At 34.3% G+C, this 21,477-nt stretch overlaps 1 long non-coding RNA gene across 1 annotated transcript; it reads left to right on the top strand.

The window, feature by feature from the left end:
• The first annotated feature begins 15,503 nt into the window (after window positions 1-15,503).
• Window positions 15,504-20,138, top strand: LOC127712788 (uncharacterized). Its single transcript, XR_007987318.1, has 2 exons — window positions 15,504-15,611; window positions 19,302-20,138. It is a non-coding gene; the product is annotated as an uncharacterized LOC127712788 (long non-coding RNA).
• The last annotated feature ends 1,339 nt before the right edge of the window (window positions 20,139-21,477 follow it).

The following is a 21,477-nucleotide window of genomic DNA, read 5'->3' as shown; positions in this document are numbered from 1 at the left end:
GATTCTCTCAAAGATATCGTTGACCAAACCTCTTCCCAAGAACAGTAATTTTTGATTTTAACTATTTGTACTTTTTTACTATTAAAGTATTAACTATTTGTACTTTTGTATTATTAAAGTATTTTCCACAACCATATATCACAATACAGATTTGCCACTATACATATAATGGATAACGGACCAAACGACCCAATGTGTATGTCTTGTGCTGCTGGTACATGTACTAAAACGATAAAAAATACCGAGTGTAATCTCTGTCTAGAGAGCATTCCCGAATCATTGAGGCGAATGACAGTTAACAACACAAAGGATGTCACCATCAATATAAATTGCTGTCGCGGTCTGCATACAGCATGTTTGAGAAACTGGCGGCAGGGACTTCGTGTGTGCCCATACTGCAGAACAAAATGGATGAGTGTTGATGATGTGTAAGACGTGAATAGCTAGTTTGCTGGATTTCCAAATAACTGGTCTTGTTTGCGTGTGTACAGTATGTATAGAAGAAGAAGAATAATAATAAGAAGAAGATGTTTTATTTCCATTAAATGAAGACAATCGACACTACATATGCTGGATTGCTTTCTATTTGTTGAGTTTCCAATCAATTTAATAAAGATTAATTTATTTCTGTATTTACTCTTCAGTGTTTTTCTTTGTTTCAAGCCTTCGTTGACACGATCACAAAAATATTGACAATGATTCAATGGGTGCTAAATATATTGGCATAGGGTTGAAAAGTCTTTAGCTATAGTCAAATAAATGATTGAAAGCTGTGAAAGTAACTAACAAATAATTTTATCATAGTGAAGCAACACTACATAATGACTTTATGCACCAGGGAGGTTAACCTCACTCCCATAGGGTTTGCATTGTAAATTTTGCGTCAAAATCGGTAATTTAGTCACTACTACATCACTTTGTTACGGCTTTGGAACCTTGGCCAACGGCGTGCTTGGCCGATTGTCCGGGTAGGAGCAGATGTACTGCAGTCTGGATCTTCCGTGAAGTGATGGTAGATCTCTTGTTAAAATTGAGCGAGATGGGAAGCTTTTGCGGCGATTCTCTCAAAGATATCGTTGACCAAACCTCTTCCCAAGAACAGTAATTTTTGATTTTAACTATTTGTACTTTTTTACTATTAAAGTATTAACTATTTGTACTTCTGTATTATTAAAGTATTTTCCACAACCATATATCACAATACAGATTTGCCACTATACATATAATGGATAACGGACCAAACGACCCAATGTGTATGTCTTGTGCTGCTGGTACATGTACTGAAACGATAAAAAATACCGAGTGTGCTCTCTGTCTAGAGAGCATTCCCGAATCATTGAGGCGAATGACAGTTAACAACACAAAGGATGTCACCATCAATATAAATTGCTGTCACGGTCTGCATACAGCATGTTTGAGAAACTGGCGGCAGGGACTTCGTGTGTACCCATACTGCAGAACAAAATGGATGAGTGTTGATGATGTGTAAGACGTGAATAGCTAGTTTGCTGGATTTCCAAATAACTGGTCTTGTTTGCGTGTGTACAGTATGTATAGAAGAAGAAGAATAATAATAAGAAGAAGATGTTTTATTTCCATTAAATGAAGACAATCGACACTACATATGCTGGATTGCTTTCTATTTGTTGAGTTTCCAATCAATTTAATAAAGATTAATTTATTTCTGTATTTACTCTTCAGTGTTTTTCTTTGTTTCAAGCCTTCGTTGACACGATCACAAAAATATTGACAATGATTCAATGGGTGCTAAATATATTGGCATAGGGTTGAAAAGTCTTTAGCTATAGTCAAATAAATGATTGAAAGCTGTGAAAGTAACTAACAAATAATTTTATCATAGTGAAGCAACACTACATAATGACTTTATGCACCAGGGAGGTTAACCTCACTCCCATAGGGTTTGCATTGTAAATTTTGCGTCAAAATCGGTAATTTAGTCACTACTACATCACTTTGTTACGGCTTTGGAACCTTGGCCAACGGCGTGCTTGGCCAATTGTCCGGGTAGGAGCAGATGTACTGCAGTCTGGAACTTCCGTGAAGTGATGGTAGATCTCTTGTTAAAATTGAGCGAGATGGGAAGCTTTTGCGGCGATTCTCTCAAAGATATCGTTGACCAAACCTCTTCCCAAGAACAGTAATTTTTGATTTTAACTATTTGTACTTTTTTACTATTAAAGTATTAACTATTTGTACTTTTGTATTATTAAAGTATTTTCCACAACCATATATCACAATACAGATTTGCCACTATACATATAATGGATAACGGACCAAACGACCCAATGTGTATGTCTTGTGCTGCTGGTACATGTACTGAAACGATAAAAAATACCGAGTGTGCTCTCTGTCTAGAGAGCATTCCCGAATCATTGAGGCGAATGACAGTTAACAACACAAAGGATGTCACCATCAATATAAATTGCTGTCACGGTCTGCATACAGCATGTTTGAGAAACTGGCGGCAGGGACTTCGTGTGTGCCCATACTGCAGAACAAAATGGATGGGTGTTGATGATGTGTAAGACGTGAATAGCTAGTTTGCTGGATTTCCAAATAACTGGTCTTGTTTGCGTGTGTACAGTATGTATAAAAGAAGAAGAATAATAATAAGAAGAAGATGTTTTATTTCCATTAAATGAAGACAATCGACACTACATATGCTGGATTGCTTTCTATTTGTTGAGTTTCCAATCAATTTAATAAAGATTAATTTATTTCTGTATTTACTCTTCAGTGTTTTTCTTTGTTTCAATCCTTCGTTGACACGATCACAAAAATATTGACAATGATTCAATGGGTGCAAAATATATTGGCATAGGGTTGAAAAGTCTTTAGCTATAGTCAAATAAATGATTGAAAGCTGTGAAAGTAACTAACAAATAATTTTATCATAGTGAAGCAACACTACATAATGACTTTATGCACCAGGGAGGTTAACCTCACTCCCATAGGGTTTGCATTGTAAATTTTGCGTCAAAATCGGTAATTTAGTCACTACTACATCACTTTGTTACGGCTTTGGAACCTTGGCCAACGGCGTGCTTGGCCGATTGTCCGGGTAGGAGCAGATGTACTGCAGTCTGGATCTTCCGTGAAGTGATGGTAGATCTCTTGTTAAAATTGAGCGAGATGGGAAGCTTTTGCGGCGATTCTCTCAAAGATATCGTTGACCAAACCTCTTCCCAAGAACAGTAATTTTTGATTTTAACTATTTGTACTTTTTTACTATTAAAGTATTAACTATTTGTACTTTTGTATTATTAAAGTATTTTCCACAACCATATATCACAATACAGATTTGCCACTATACATATAATGGATAACGGACCAAACGACCCAATGTGTATGTCTTGTGCTGCTGGTACATGTACTGAAACGATAAAAAATACCGAGTGTGCTCTCTGTCTAGAGAGCATTCCCGAATCATTGAGGCGAATGACAGTTAACAACACAAAGGATGTCACCATCAATATAAATTGCTGTCACGGTCTGCATACAGCATGTTTGAGAAACTGGCGGCAGGGACTTCGTGTGTGCCCATACTGCAGAACAAAATGGATGAGTGTTGATGATGTGTAAGACGTGAATAGCTAGTTTGCTGGATTTCCAAATAACTGGTCTTGTTTGCGTGTGTACAGTATGTATAAAAGAAGAAGAATAATAATAAGAAGAAGATGTTTTATTTCCATTAAATGAAGACAATCGACACTACATATGCTGGATTGCTTTCTATTTGTTGAGTTTCCAATCAATTTAATAAAGATTAATTTATTTCTGTATTTACTCTTCAGTGTTTTTCTTTGTTTCAATCCTTCGTTGACACGATCACAAAAATATTGACAATGATTCAATGGGTGCAAAATATATTGGCATAGGGTTGAAAAGTCTTTAGCTATAGTCAAATAAATGATTGAAAGCTGTGAAAGTAACTAACAAATAATTTTATCATAGTGAAGCAACACTACATAATGACTTTATGCACCAGGGAGGTTAACCTCACTCCCATAGGGTTTGCATTGTAAATTTTGCGTCAAAATCGGTAATTTAGTCACTACTACATCACTTTGTTACGGCTTTGGAACCTTGGCCAACGGCGTGCTTGGCCGATTGTCCGGGTAGGAGCAGATGTACTGCAGTCTGGATCTTCCGTGAAGTGATGGTAGATCTCTTGTTAAAATTGAGCGAGATGGGAAGCTTTTGCGGCGATTCTCTCAAAGATATCGTTGACCAAACCTCTTCCCAAGAACAGTAATTTTTTATTTTAACTATTTGTACTTTTTTACTATTAAAGTATTAACTATTTGTACTTTTGTATTATTAAAGTATTTTCCACAACCATATATCACAATACAGATTTGCCACTATACATATAATGGATAACGGACCAAACGACCCAATGTGTATGTCTTGTGCTGCTGGTACATGTACTGAAACGATAAAAAATACCGAGTGTGCTCTCTGTCTAGAGAGCATTCCCGAATCATTGAGGCGAATGACAGTTAACAACACAAAGGATGTCACCATCAATATAAATTGCTGTCACGGTCTGCATACAGCATGTTTGAGAAACTGGCGGCAGGGACTTCGTGTGTGCCCATACTGCAGAACAAAATGGATGAGTGTTGATGATGTGTAAGACGTGAATAGCTAGTTTGCTGGATTTCCAAATAACTGGTCTTGTTTGCGTGTGTACAGTATGAATAGAAGAAGAAGAATAATAATAAGAAGAAGATGTTTTATTTCCATTAAATGAAGACAATCGACACTACATATGCTGGATTGCTTTCTATTTGTTGAGTTTCCAATCAATTTAATAAAGATTAATTTATTTCTGTATTTACTCTTCAGTGTTTTTCTTTGTTTCAAGCCTTCGTTGACACGATCACAAAAATATTGACAATGATTCAATGGGTGCTAAATATATTGGCATAGGGTTGAAAAGTCTTTAGCTATAGTCAAATAAATGATTGAAAGCTGTGAAAGTAACTAACAAATAATTTTATCATAGTGAAGCAACACTACATAATGACTTTATGCACCAGGGAGGTTAACCTCACTCCCATAGGGTTTGCATTGTAAATTTTGCGTCAAAATCGGTAATTTAGTCACTACTACATCACTTTGTTACGGCTTTGGAACCTTGGCCAACGGCGTGCTTGGCCGATTGTCCGGGTAGGAGCAGATGTACTGCAGTCTGGATCTTCCGTGAAGTGATGGTAGATCTCTTGTTAAAATTGAGCGAGATGGGAAGCTTTTGCGGCGATTCTCTCAAAGATATCGTTGACCAAACCTCTTCCCAAGAACAGTAATTTTTGATTTTAACTATTTGTACTTTTTTACTATTAAAGTATTAACTATTTGTACTTTTGTATTATTAAAGTATTTTCCACAACCATATATCACAATACAGATTTGCCACTATACATATAATGGATAACGGACCAAACGACCCAATGTGTATGTCTTGTGCTGCTGGTACATGTACTGAAACGATAAAAAATACCGAGTGTGCTCTCTGTCTAGAGAGCATTCCCGAATCATTGAGGCGAATGACAGTTAACAACACAAAGGATGTCACCATCAATATAAATTGCTGTCACGGTCTGCATACAGCATGTTTGAGAAACTGGCGGCAGGGACTTCGTGTGTGCCCATACTGCAGAACAAAATGGATGAGTGTTGATGATGTGTAAGACGTGAATAGCTAGTTTGCTGGATTTCCAAATAACTGGTCTTGTTTGCGTGTGTACAGTATGAATAGAAGAAGAAGAATAATAATAAGAAGAAGATGTTTTATTTCCATTAAATGAAGACAATCGACACTACATATGCTGGATTGCTTTCTATTTGTTGAGTTTCCAATCAATTTAATAAAGATTAATTTATTTCTGTATTTACTCTTCAGTGTTTTTCTTTGTTTCAAGCCTTCGTTGACACGATCACAAAAATATTGACAATGATTCAATGGGTGCTAAATATATTGGCATAGGGTTGAAAAGTCTTTAGCTATAGTCAAATAAATGATTGAAAGCTGTGAAAGTAACTAACAAATAATTTTATCATAGTGAAGCAACACTACATAATGACTTTATGCACCAGGGAGGTTAACCTCACTCCCATAGGGTTTGCATTGTAAATTTTGCGTCAAAATCGGTAATTTAGTCACTACTACATCACTTTGTTACGGCTTTGGAACCTTGGTCAACGGCGTGCTTGGCCGATTGTCCGGGTAGGAGCAGATGTACTGCAGTCTGGATCTTCCGTGAAGTGATGGTAGATCTCTTGTTAAAATTGAGCGAGATGGGAAGCTTTTGCGGCGATTCTCTCAAAGATATCGTTGACCAAACCTCTTCCCAAGAACAGTAATTTTTGATTTTAACTATTTGTACTTTTTTACTATTAAAGTATTAACTATCTGTACTTTTGTATTATTAAAGTATTTTCCACAACCATATATCACAATACAGATTTGCCACTATACATATAATGGATAACGGACCAAACGACCCAATGTGTATGTCTTGTGCTGCTGGTACATGTACTGAAACGATAAAAAATACCGAGTGTGCTCTCTGTCTAGAGAGCATTCCCGAATCATTGAGGCGAATGACAGTTAACAACACAAAGGATGTCACCATCAATATAAATTGCTGTCACGGTCTGCATACAGCATGTTTGAGAAACTGGCGGCAGGGACTTCGTGTGTGCCCATACTGCAGAACAAAATGGATGAGTGTTGATGATGTGTAAGACGTGAATAGCTAGTTTGCTGGATTTCCAAATAACTGGTCTTGTTTGCGTGTGTACAGTATGTATAGAAGAAGAAGAATAATAATAAGAAGAAGATGTTTTATTTCCATTAAATGAAGACAATCGACACTACATATGCTGGATTGCTTTCTATTTGTTGAGTTTCCAATCAATTTAATAAAGATTAATTTATTTCTGTATTTACTCTTCAGTGTTTTTCTTTGTTTCAAGCCTTCGTTGACACGATCACAAAAATATTGACAATGATTCAATGGGTGCTAAATATATTGGCATAGGGTTGAAAAGTCTTTAGCTATAGTCAAATAAATGATTGAAAGCTGTGAAAGTAACTAACAAATAATTTTATCATAGTGAAGCAACACTACATAATGACTTTATGCACCAGGGAGGTTAACCTCACTCCCATAGGGTTTGCATTGTAAATTTTGCGTCAAAATCGGTAATTTAGTCACTACTACTACTACATCACTTTGTTACGGCTTTGGAACCTTGGCCAACGGCGTGCTTGGCCGATTGTCCGGGTAGGAGCAGATGTACTGCAGTCTGGATCTTCCGTGAAGTGATGGTAGATCTCTTGTTAAAATTGAGCGAGATGGGAAGCTTTTGCGGCGATTCTCTCAAAGATATCGTTGACCAAACCTCTTCCCAAGAACAGTAATTTTTGATTTTAACTATTTGTACTTTTTTACTATTAAAGTATTAACTATTTGTACTTTTGTATTATTAAAGTATTTTCCACAACCATATATCACAATACAGATTTGCCACTATACATATAATGGATAACGGACCAAACGACCCAATGTGTATGTCTTGTGCTGCTGGTACATGTACTGAAACGATAAAAAATACCGAGTGTGCTCTCTGTCTAGAGAGCATTCCCGAATCATTGAGGCGAATGACAGTTATCAACACAAAGGATGTCACCATCAATATAAATTGCTGTCACGGTCTGCATACAGCATGTTTGAGAAACTGGCGGCAGGGACTTCGTGTGTGCCCATACTGCAGAACAAAATGGATGAGTGTTGATGATGTGTAAGACGTGAATAGCTAGTTTGCTGGATTTCCAAATAACTGGTCTTGTTTGCGTGTGTACAGTATGTATAGAAGAAGAAGAATAATAATAAGAAGAAGATGTTTTATTTCCATTAAATGAAGACAATCGACACTACATATGCTGGATTGCTTTCTATTTGTTGAGTTTCCAATCAATTTAATAAAGATAAATTTATTTCTGTATTTACTCTTCAGTGTTTTTCTTTGTTTCAAGCCTTCGTTGACACGATCACAAAAATATTGACAATGATTCAATGGGTGCTAAATATATTGGCATAGGGTTGAAAAGTCTTTAGCTATAGTCAAATAAATGATTGAAAGCTGTGAAAGTAACTAACAAATAATTTTATCATAGTGAAGCAACACTACATAATGACTTTATGCACCAGGGAGGTTAACCTCACTCCCATAGGGTTTGCATTGTAAATTTTGCGTCAAAATCGGTAATTTAGTCACTACTACATCACTTTGTTACGGCTTTGGAACCTTGGCCAACGGCGTGCTTGGCCGATTGTCCGGGTAGGAGCAGATGTACTGCAGTCTGGATCTTCCGTGAAGTGATGGTAGATCTCTTGTTAAAATTGAGCGAGATGGGAAGCTTTTGCGGCGATTCTCTCAAAGATATCGTTGACCAAACCTCTTCCCAAGAACAGTAATTTTTTATTTTAACTATTTGTACTTTTTTACTATTAAAGTATTAACTATTTGTACTTTTGTATTATTAAAGTATTTTCCACAACCATATATCACAATACAGATTTGCCACTATGCATATAATGGATAACGGACCAAACGACCCAATGTGTATGTCTTGTGCTGCTGGTACATGTACTGAAACGATAAAAAATACCGTGTGTGCTCTCTGTCTAGAGAGCATTCCCGAATCATTGAGGCGAATGACAGTTAACAACACAAAGGATGTCACCATCAATATAAATTGCTGTCACGGTCTGCATACAGCATGTTTGAGAAACTGGCGGCAGGGACTTCGTGTGTGCCCATACTGCAGAACAAAATGGATGAGTGTTGATGATGTGTAAGACGTGAATAGCTAGTTTGCTGGATTTCCAAATAACTGGTCTTGTTTGCGTGTGTACAGTATGTATAGAAGAAGAAGAATAATAATAAGAAGAAGATGTTTTATTTCCATTAAATGAAGACAATCGACACTACATATGCTGGATTGCTTTCTATTTGTTGAGTTTCCAATCAATTTAATAAAGATTAATTTATTTCTGTATTTACTCTTCAGTGTTTTTCTTTGTTTCAAGCCTTCGTTGACACGATCACAAAAATATTGACAATGATTCAATGGGTGCTAAATATATTGGCATAGGGTTGAAAAGTCTTTAGCTATAGTCAAATAAATGATTGAAAGCTGTGAAAGTAACTAACAAATAATTTTATCATAGTGAAGCAACGCTACATAATGACTTTATGCACCAGGGAGGTTAACCTCACTCCCATAGGGTTTGCATTGTAAATTTTGCGTCAAAATCGGTAATTTAGTCACTACTACATCACTTTGTTACGGCTTTGGAACCTTGGCCAACGGCGTGCTTGGCCGATTGTCCGGGTAGGAGCAGATGTACTGCAGTCTGGATCTTCCGTGAAGCAATGGTAGATCTCTTGTTAAAATTGAGCGAGATGGAAAGCTTTTGCGGCGATTCTCTCAAAGATATCGTTGACCAAACCTCCTCCCAAGAACAGTAATTTTTGATTTTAACTATTTGTACTTTTTTACTATTAAAGTATTAACTATTTGTACTTTTGTATTATTAAAGTATTTTCCACAACCATATATCACAATACAGATTTGCCACTATACATATAATGGATAACGGACCAAACGACCCAATGTGTATGTCTTGTGCTGCTGGTACATGTACTGAAACGATAAAAAATACCGAGTGTGCTCTCTTTCTAGAGAGCATTCCCGAATCATTGAGGCGAATGACAGTTAACAACACAAAGGATGTCACCATCAATATAAATTGCTGTCACGGTCTGCATACAGCATGTTTGAGAAACTGGCGGCAGGGACTTCGTGTGTGCCCATACTGCAGAACAAAATGGATGAGTGTTGATGATGTGTAAGACGTGAATAGCTAGTTTGCTGGATTTCCAAATAACTGGTCTTGTTTGCGTGTGTACAGTATGTATAGAAGAAGAAGAATAATAATAAGAAGATGTTTTATTTCCATTAAATGAAGACAATCGACACTACATATGCTGGATTGCTTTCTATTTGTTGAGTTTCCAATCAATTTAATAAAGATTAATTTATTTCTGTATTTACTCTTCAGTGTTTTTCTTTGTTTCAAGCCTTCGTTGACACGATCACAAAAATATTGACAATGATTCAATGGGTGCTAAATATATTGGCATAGGGTTGAAAAGTCTTTAGCTATAGTCAAATAAATGATTGAAAGCTGTGAAAGTAACTAACAAATAATTTTATCATAGTGAAGCAACACTACATAATGACTTTATGCACCAGGGAGGTTAACCTCACTCCCATAGGGTTTGCATTGTAAATTTTGCGTCAAAATCGGTAATTTAGTCACTACTACATCACTTTGTTACGGCTTTGGAACCTTGGCCAACGGCGTGCTTGGCCGATTGTCCGGGTAGGAGCAGATGTACTGCAGTCTGGATCTTCCGTGAAGTGATGGTAGATCTCTTGTTAAAATTGAGCGAGATGGGAAGCTTTTGCGGCGATTCTCTCAAAGATATCGTTGACCAAACCTCTTCCCAAGAACAGTAATTTTTTATTTTAACTATTTGTACTTTTTTACTATTAAAGTATTAACTATTTGTACTTTTGTATTATTAAAGTATTTTCCACAACCATATATCACAATACAGATTTGCCACTATGCATATAATGGATAACGGACCAAACGACCCAATGTGTATGTCTTGTGCTGCTGGTACATGTACTGAAACGATAAAAAATACCGTGTGTGCTCTCTGTCTAGAGAGCATTCCCGAATCATTGAGGCGAATGACAGTTAACAACACAAAGGATGTCACCATCAATATAAATTGCTGTCACGGTCTGCATACAGCATGTTTGAGAAACTGGCGGCAGGGACTTCGTGTGTGCCCATACTGCAGAACAAAATGGATGAGTGTTGATGATGTGTAAGACGTGAATAGCTAGTTTGCTGGATTTCCAAATAACTGGTCTTGTTTGCGTGTGTACAGTATGTATAGAAGAAGAAGAATAATAATAAGAAGAAGATGTTTTATTTCCATTAAATGAAGACAATCGACACTACATATGCTGGATTGCTTTCTATTTGTTGAGTTTCCAATCAATTTAATAAAGATTAATTTATTTCTGTATTTACTCTTCAGTGTTTTTCTTTGTTTCAAGCCTTCGTTGACACGATCACAAAAATATTGACAATGATTCAATGGGTGCTAAATATATTGGCATAGGGTTGAAAAGTCTTTAGCTATAGTCAAATAAATGATTGAAAGCTGTGAAAGTAACTAACAAATAATTTTATCATAGTGAAGCAACACTACATAATGACTATATGTACCAGGGAGGTTAACCTCACTCCCATAGGGTTTGCATTGTAAATTTTGCGTCAAAATCGGTAATTTAGTCACTACTACATCACTTTGTTACGGCTTTGGAACCTTGGCCAACGGCGTGCTTGGCCGATTGTCCGGGTAGGAGCAGATGTACTGCAGTCTGGATCTTCCGTGAAGTGATGGTAGATCTCTTGTTAAAATTGAGCGAGATGGGAAGCTTTTGCGGCGATTCTCTCAAAGATATCGTTGACCAAACCTCTTCCCAAGAACAGTAATTTTTGATTTTAACTATTTGTACTTTTTTACTATTAAAGTATTAACTATTTGTACTTTTGTATTATTAAAGTATTTTCCACAACCATATATCACAATACAGATTTGCCACTATACATATAATGGATAACGGACCAAACGACCCAATGTGTATGTCTTGTGCTGCTGGTACATGTACTGAAACGATAAAAAATACCGAGTGTGCTCTCTGTCTAGAGAGCATTCCCGAATCATTGAGGCGAATGACAGTTAACAACACAAAGGATGTCACCATCAATATAAATTGCTGTCACGGTCTGCATACAGCATGTTTGAGAAACTGGCGGCAGGGACTTCGTGTGTGCCCATACTGCAGAACAAAATGGATGAGTGTTGATGATGTGTAAGACGTGAATAGCTAGTTTGCTGGATTTCCAAATAACTGGTCTTGTTTGCGTGTGTACAGTATGTATAGAAGAAGAAGAATAATAATAAGAAGAAGATGTTTTATTTCCATTAAATGAAGACAATCGACACTACATATGCTGGATTGCTTTCTATTTGTTGAGTTTCCAATCAATTTAATAAAGATTAATTTATTTCTGTATTTACTCTTCAGTGTTTTTCTTTGTTTCAAGCCTTCGTTGACACGATCACAAAAATATTGACAATGATTCAATGGGTGCTAAATATATTGGCATAGGGTTGAAAAGTCTTTAGCTATAGTCAAATAAATGATTGAAAGCTGTGAAAGTAACTAACAAATAATTTTATCATAGTGAAGCAACACTACATAATGACTATATGTACCAGGGAGGTTAACCTCACTCCCATAGGGTTTGCATTGTAAATTTTGCGTCAAAATCGGTAATTTAGTCACTACTACATCACTTTGTTACGGCTTTGGAACCTTGGCCAACGGCGTGCTTGGCCGATTGTCCGGGTAGGAGCAGATGTACTGCAGTCTGGATCTTCCGTGAAGTGATGGTAGATCTCTTGTTAAAATTGAGCGAGATGGGAAGCTTTTGCGGCGATTCTCTCAAAGATATCGTTGACCAAACCTCTTCCCAAGAACAGTAATTTTTGATTTTAACTATTTGTACTTTTTTACTATTAAAGTATTAACTATTTGTACTTTTGTATTATTAAAGTATTTTCCACAACCATATATCACAATACAGATTTGCCACTATACATATAATGGATAACGGACCAAACGACCCAATGTGTATGTCTTGTGCTGCTGGTACATGTACTGAAACGATAAAAAATACCGAGTGTGCTCTCTGTCTAGAGAGCATTCCCGAATCATTGAGGCGAATGACAGTTAACAACACAAAGGATGTCACCATCAATATAAATTGCTGTCACGGTCTGCATACAGCATGTTTGAGAAACTGGCGGCAGGGACTTCGTGTGTGCCCATACTGCAGAACAAAATGGATGAGTGTTGATGATGTGTAAGACGTGAATAGCTAGTTTGCTGGATTTCCAAATAACTGGTCTTGTTTGCGTGTGTACAGTATGTATAGAAGAAGAAGAATAATAATAAGAAGAAGATGTTTTATTTCCATTAAATGAAGACAATCGACACTACATATGCTGGATTGCTTTCTATTTGTTGAGTTTCCAATCAATTTAATAAAGATTAATTTATTTCTGTATTTACTCTTCAGTGTTTTTCTTTGTTTCAAGCCTTCGTTGACACGATCACAAAAATATTGACAATGATTCAATGGGTGCTAAATATATTGGCATAGGGTTGAAAAGTCTTTAGCTATAGTCAAATAAATGATTGAAAGCTGTGAAAGTAACTAACAAATAATTTTATCATAGTGAAGCAACACTACATAATGACTATATGTACCAGGGAGGTTAACCTCACTCCCATAGGGTTTGCATTGTAAATTTTGCGTCAAAATCGGTAATTTAGTCACTACTACATCACTTTGTTACGGCTTTGGAACCTTGGCCAACGGCGTGCTTGGCCGATTGTCCGGGTAGGAGCAGATGTACTGCAGTCTGGATCTTCCGTGAAGTGATGGTAGATCTCTTGTTAAAATTGAGCGAGATGGGAAGCTTTTGCGGCGATTCTCTCAAAGATATCGTTGACCAAACCTCTTCCCAAGAACAGTAATTTTTGATTTTAACTATTTGTACTTTTTTACTATTAAAGTATTAACTATTTGTACTTTTGTATTATTAAAGTATTTTCCACAACCATATATCACAATACAGATTTGCCACTATACATATAATGGATAACGGACCAAACGACCCAATGTGTATGTCTTGTGCTGCTGGTACATGTACTGAAACGATAAAAAATACCGAGTGTGCTCTCTGTCTAGAGAGCATTCCCGAATCATTGAGGCGAATGACAGTTAACAACACAAAGGATGTCACCATCAATATAAATTGCTGTCACGGTCTGCATACAGCATGTTTGAGAAACTGGCGGCAGGGACTTCGTGTGTGCCCATACTGCAGAACAAAATGGATGAAGAATAATAATAAGAAGAAGATGTTTTATTTCCATTAAATGAAGACAATCGACACTACATATGCTGGATTGCTTTCTATTTGTTGAGTTTCCAATCAATTTAATAAAGATTAATTTATTTCTGTATTTACTCTTCAGTGTTTTTCTTTGTTTCAAGCCTTCGTTGACACGATCACAAAAATATTGACAATGATTCAATGGGTGCTAAATATATTGGCATAGGGTTGAAAAGTCTTTAGCTATCACTACTGGACGAAAAAACAACTGTCCATACCAGTAACAGTCGTTCTACGACTGTCTTAGTCTGTGGAAGACTGAAGATGACTGTCAAAGAAACTGATACAGTTGATTAATGTCTGTCCCAACACTTTTATGGGTTGTGAAAATCAAAATATGTTATCAACAGTCATTTAAGGACTGTTGCAGTGGTCTACGGGGTTGTCACAGTCAAATACTATTTATTGCAGTCTTTCCAAAAGTTGTGGCAGTTGTATAATGTTTGTCCCAACCTTTTAATAGTTGGGACAGTTGAAATTTGTTTGTGTCAACTTTTTAGACGTTGATGCAGTCAAAAAATGTTTGTTACAACGTTTTTAGAGTTGGGACAGTTGTAAAATGTTTGTTAAAACTTTTTAAAGGTTGTTACAGTCATAAAATGTTTATTACAAATTTTAAAAGGTTGCTACAGTCGTTAAATGTTTAAAACAAACATTTCATAGGTTGTTGCAGTCGACAAATATTTTAGCGTCACTGTAGCAACTCAGTGTATAAAAAAAAATTACGTTTCACCCGGCTCTCAAGATTTGATATAGTTGTGAAATAGCCCATAATTTATACTATTATCATCTATTGTGCGGTTGTTGACTTGTTTTGTTTTTTATTTATTTATTTTGCGATCGTTGTTTGTCTTTTGTCGTTTTCCGTTTATTGCCATAGCATTGTCCGTTCATTTTTGACATGTGCGTTTTACTTTCCTTTAGGTATCTTTACTTTTTATTTTATCTATTCAGATTCGTTCATAACTGGTTTTACACACCAGAAGCCTTCGTTTAAAAATGGAGTTTTAATATTATTGCAGAAGATGCTAATGAATTCATTCAAATTTATATTTGAAAAAGTTTTGATAAATTCTGAGGAATAGAAAATGTACCGTCGGTGTACCTGAAGTAAATTTAAAGAATATGACTAAGTTATCAATATTGTACAGCATAATAAAACATTTTTAATTTGAATTACTCTCCATGAGGAATATTTTCCGATGATAAAAAAAATAATTAATTAAATCTGTCAAGTTTCTTTAAAAACGGAAAACAATTCTTCACCGTGGACGATTTACCTTCTTTATTTTCTTGTCGGCAAACTGGACCTGGAGGTCGGCAAACTATATTTTACACAGGAAACTACAGATGTTAGACCACATGTACAATATAAGCGGAGCTGGAAATTACAATCGGTGAGTAGAAATGAATAATATTTTAAAGCATGTCTATCGAATAATCATGGATCCAAGATTTTGAAGGGAAAATGTGCAGACAGGCTATGAATCGACGATCTATATCACCACACTCGTGCATAGTTGCATGTTCCAAGGCAAAGTTAGGATTTGGGCTTGGAAAAGTTGTGCATCATTGAAATTCATGTTTGACACCATTCCCCCTCCCCCTTTTATCATGTGTATGTCATTTAATCCCTTATTTACTTTGCATACATCACCCCAAGGGTGACAAGGTCAAGGGAATAAAAAAAGGTTACTCTTGATCTTCATCGTCTTACTGTTAAACTCTAACATGTGGGGCATTGGTTAACTTTTGTTGTGCGGGATGACCTTTTACAGGACCTATACATCATGTACATATTGTATGTTAATGTATTGTTAACTCTGGTCTTAAATTTGCATGAAATACTCGTCACTGGACTTCTTATAACCAACAACCAACCAATCTTTACATGTACATATCCATATAATTGTGTTACTAATGCTGGATTACAAGTATTTCCCTGGTTTTGCTTTATCAGCTGATAGTTTTCGTTCTATTAAGAATGCATTGTGACGTCACAATTTCCATTGAAAAAACATGCAGAGTACAAATTAATATGACGGTGTATGAAAACATATGATCTGACCATAAAATTTTATGAAAAGTATTAATTTTAGTGACTTATTTAGCAAGTATGCATTTTCATTCAATTTTTAAATAATTCCCAAATCATGGAAAACAAAACATGAATATATTTGATAATATAAGGCATTGAAAGTGAATATGTATTAGCATTGATTAGATGGTTCAAAATAACATTAATCATCAAAATAAAACAATATTATTAAATTAATGTTCCTGAAACCATGCACAGATTCAAAACAGTTGCCATTTAAACACAGTTGATTAAACAAAATGTGCTAATTCAATTAGTAATTCTTTCATCATGTACTTAAAGATTCATATTGAACAAGGGTTGTGGAGGTTGTTGCATCTTTTCTCAAAATGAATAATTACAATGAATAAAATATCTTTAAATATGTCATCATGTTAATTGCTACATGTACATGATTTTAAGTTAAAAAGAAATAAAAAACATATTAAAAGAGCAAAGTGAGCATCATAATTATATTCTTTTTAGATTTAACATAGAATATTAAATCACTATAAATTTGTAAATACTTTGAACCTAAACTATATATTTCATGTGAAATTTTTATATAAATTGTGCCCTCTGGTTAGTCAAAATTCATTTATGCCATAAATGTTATCTAGTAGTAACATTCAAGGGTCTTTTTTATTTATTCCACCATTAAAATGATTAAAGGACTTTCTATTCATGAGTCAAATTTGTGTGTTAAATTGTGTTTTGGTTACTTTATTGTTGCCTTACTGTTGGGTTGATGCATCATTGATATATAATTATATCCCACATCTCCTTTCATCATGTGCATTCACATCTGACTGCAGATTTTTTGCCTTTTCTACATAATTATTTTATGTTTAACATTCAATATGTGGGGAAAACATAACAAAAATATCTATCTGTAAGCATATTTTTTTTTTATCTAAACATGGTATAAACTTTTTTAAAGTATTTTATGAAGCTCAAAATATTTTTATAGATATTGTATTATCAAGTAAGTTGTCATAAAATTTACTGTGTTAACTGCATTGTACGTCCAATAATTTAGTTTAAAAATACCTTTTATTCAAATTCAAAATAAATAATTAAAATTTATGTATTTACTGAACATGAATTCATGACCATGCAAATGTGACATTAAAATAGGTAATAATCAGGATGTTAACACTGGATAGGTAATAATCAGGAATTCTTATATACATGTTATAGCTAATATACAGATTAAGACACACAATAGTTTATTGCCTTGGGGAGGAATTTTAAACTGTCATGGGTATATATTGAAGATGATTTTATAATGATGTTCACAAATTATAATTGTCCTCTTCAAAATTTTGATAAATATTTCAAAATAAATTGTAATTTAAGAAAAATATGAATCAGCAGGATATAATATTATTTTGGATACAAAAAATGCATATTTTAAAAGTTATCTGAGTATTGATTTATCAAAATAAAATTGGGTAAATAACTAAAATAAAATAAAGAAAGTGTTGTCTGAGCTGCAAAGCATTATTTAATACAAGCTGTAATAAGGAAAAAGTATACAGGGTAACACAAAAGATGTAAAATTAAACTCAAGGATTTAAAACATTAACCAGTCAGGGGACTTTTTGAAATAAGTGATTTTTAAGTCACTTATTTAAGTAGCAAATTGGAAGTTTTGTCACAAATTGTGATTTTGTAGTTTTACCAAAATTTTAAACACATAGGTTTACATAATATCTTTTCATTAGTAAAATTGAAAAAAAATGAACTTTTTGCTTCTTTTAAGCAGCAAGGTTTATGCCTTTGATGCAATCATTTAGCTGCAAATTCTATTTTAGTTGAAAAAATGCTATAAAAATGGCTTTACATAATGAACTGATACTTTCTTAACAGATTTTTCTCAGCAGTGCCACTGTGGGAGTATTTGCCCTGTAAAATTCAAGGTTTCATCTTATAGATTATGTAAAAAAATTCTACTGTTCACGATAAAAATTTCACTGTTCGGGGTGTTGAAATTAGTGGGGGTTATTAAAATAATGATACTTATTAAAAGAAATGATTTTTTGGAAGGAAATTGAGGTACATGTATGATACTTAAACAAGTGATTTTTATGTCATTATCCTAGATTTAGTACAAGGTCATCACCTGACATGACCGGGTCATCCTATCAACACAGATGTTGGTTTTGATAAATTTAGCAACATAATTAGCCCCTGGATCAATAGTATTCTATATTTAAAGCTACAATAAAATTAAATCACTTAGGCTAGTGATTAATTTATACTACATGTACTTAAATAGGTGATTATTAAAGAAAAACAACTCTTACTTCCAACCTTTATGGTCATAATGTTACTTGAATCAGTGATTTAGAAAAGCGCTCATTTAAGTAAGTCCCCTGACTGTTAACAGGGAGGGTTAAGCCTTGGAACAGTATATATATCATCCTGATTAACCTTAGGACAAAGATTCTACATTTACATCACAAAGGTTTATTCATTATATGCACTTGACAAAGGGAAAGTCAATAGCATCTATATAGTAACAGTGCATTTATTTATTTAATTATTTTTTTCATTCTTTAAACTTTTCTCTGTAGTATCAATTTATTTCATATTAACATGAACAAAAGCAATAACCTGTTGTGTTTTAGAGAGGAATAACTATGTCCATGATGTCTGACTTTAAAGAATTGATGAAATAAAGTATGGTGTGAGCCTCAATAAGACAGTAACCCTTCAATGAAAGTACACAGTCACACATAAAAAATCATTAATGTAGAAAAAAGACCATACATAGAATTTAGACCCACTAAAAAGATTTATTCTTCTTGTTTAAAATTGGGACTTAAAAATATAATTGTATAAGTCCTAGAAATTTTTTCGTCAATCAAATGAGGATTGCTAGTTTTCATCTAGGTAGATACAGTTATTGTAATTGTCTTTCTTCTAAGTACCGTACAATGTATATAGTATTATGTTAGCTAAAATTTTACTGTACTTTAGTCTCAATGTATATTTTTTTTTGTAGATTCATATTGGCTTGAGCATGATTCCCACTTAGAATATGAAGCCTGCTACATGTGCACTTTGATGCATAGGAAATATAGATGTCACTGAGTCACTCTTATAGCTGCAAATTGTGAAACAGTGGATTAATTCATTATTTTGTGCTAGTTATTTATTGTTTTTGGAAATAATGAATAGCACTTGCAGCATTATTCCATGATGATGATGACTTGTGATGTTAGGATTAAATTGGACAAGAAAAAAAATTGTGCATTGTACAAATAGGAAACTTACAAATTGTATTAAAGGAGGACCACAGTACTGGATGACTAAATAACTTGGATAATCATGATAATTATTCATTTGGTATATCAATAATGAATTTGGAATAACAAGATTTCATAGTTTCAGTGCATATTAATAGTGCAATCATACATTGTATCTGAATTCCATGAATACTTTGGATAATTATTCATTTGAAATAGCCATTTGGAATAATGAAAATTCCTAGTTTCAGTGAATATTAATAATAATAGTGCATAATATCTGAATTCATGAATACTTTAGTGGATAATCAGTCATTTTAATATAATAACAATTTGGATATAATGTGAATTTCTAGTTTCAGTGAAATTTACAACACAGTGCATGTATAAATCGCATCCGAAGTTTATGTTGGCATTGCAATTGTTAACTACCACCAGGGTGTGTAAAAAGACCTTAACCACCCATGAGGGTCTCTCGTAGTCGGTCACAGTTGTTAAGTGTCAAATGACTGCTTGCTGTACTTAAAGTCTGAATTAGAATTAAATAAAAATCTAAATTAGTGCCCAAGCATATTAAACAAATAAACCATGTACTTCAAAGTATAATTTTATAGTCCCGCCTACAACAAAAGTTGATGTATGCAAGAAATAGGTATTACAATCTGGCAGCGGCTACAGCCAGTCAGGGGTACTACTTGTACAAGTAATTTTTATCTACTTGAAGAAGTAATATTAATATACTTATATAAGTAAATTTGTAGGATACTTATACAAGTGTATTTTATTTACTTGTATAGGTAAAAAAAAAAATTGCCTTAGTTATGTTCCTTAGACATTCAGATTTTTTTACTTATATAAGTGAAAAAGTCATCCTATCTTCTTTTCTTGAATTCTTAGGACTTCTTTGCTCTAATAGAATTTTAAATTGTCTGTCTTTTGCAGATGTCTTAACTAATCATTTAAGTGTAATTTCATGAACAATGAAAATCTCATTTGTCTGTTATCTTCAGAACACTGCTCATTTACAAGCCCCCAAGGAGCAATTTTTGAAGGACTTGCACAAATACTTAAGATCTTTGTGCAATCAGTTTCTTTGTTGAATTAATGAGATGAAACATTGAGCTCTAATAAAAAATTATGAGCTATCCTGGGAAAAATCATTAAAGGCATGTTTTTACATCTCAAACTTGAGAATTTTTGTGGGGTTGTAAAAAAAAATTACTTATACAAGTGAATTATTGAGAAAATTAAGGGGAGATTATTCAAACATTATAGTTAACTTATATCATGTATAGAAGTATATTTTTTTTACCTCTTCAAGTAAATAAAGATTACTTGTACAAGTAGTATCCCTGACTGACAGCGTAACCTATTTGTATAAAGCTTCACTAGGTACATTTTTGAAGCTTAAAGACCTGGATACTTCTTTATGTTATGAAGTTTCTGTTAGTAACTTGTTCATTCCACTTTACCTTGTTTTCATGGTTCACTGACTGTTTGAAAAAAAATATTACTGTTTGAACAGTCATACAGTGAAATACTCTCTTACATGTATAACATGTACATGTATAATGAGTAATTGGATAAATTTATATGGTATATATATATAGGTATCTTGAAAGGTCTACATGTCTCATTGTCTGTCAGGCAGGGTTAACCTGACCTTGACTTCATTTCATGGATCAGTGATTAAGGTTATTTCAGTTACTTTGTCAAGTTTGTTTCTCAGAGGAATAATAGGTCAACTATATTTGGTGTATGAAATGATTGTAAGGTGAATATATCTGACTGCAAGACCTGCATCAGACTTTGACCTCAATGAAAATGTCATGGTTCATTGAACAATTTAGTTTTTGTGGTTTGGTCTATTTCCCAATGTTTCTCAGATGCTATAAACTACATGTACATGTACATGCATGACATGTATAGGAT

The sequence above is a fragment of the Mytilus californianus genome, unplaced genomic scaffold (genome assembly GCF_021869535.1).
Source record: "Mytilus californianus isolate M0D057914Y unplaced genomic scaffold, xbMytCali1.0.p SCAF_1, whole genome shotgun sequence".
In the NCBI taxonomy this organism is placed as follows: domain Eukaryota; kingdom Metazoa; phylum Mollusca; class Bivalvia; order Mytilida; family Mytilidae; genus Mytilus; species Mytilus californianus.
The sequence above is the reverse complement of the archived record's forward strand: the minus strand, read 5'-3'. Positions and strand labels throughout refer to the sequence as shown.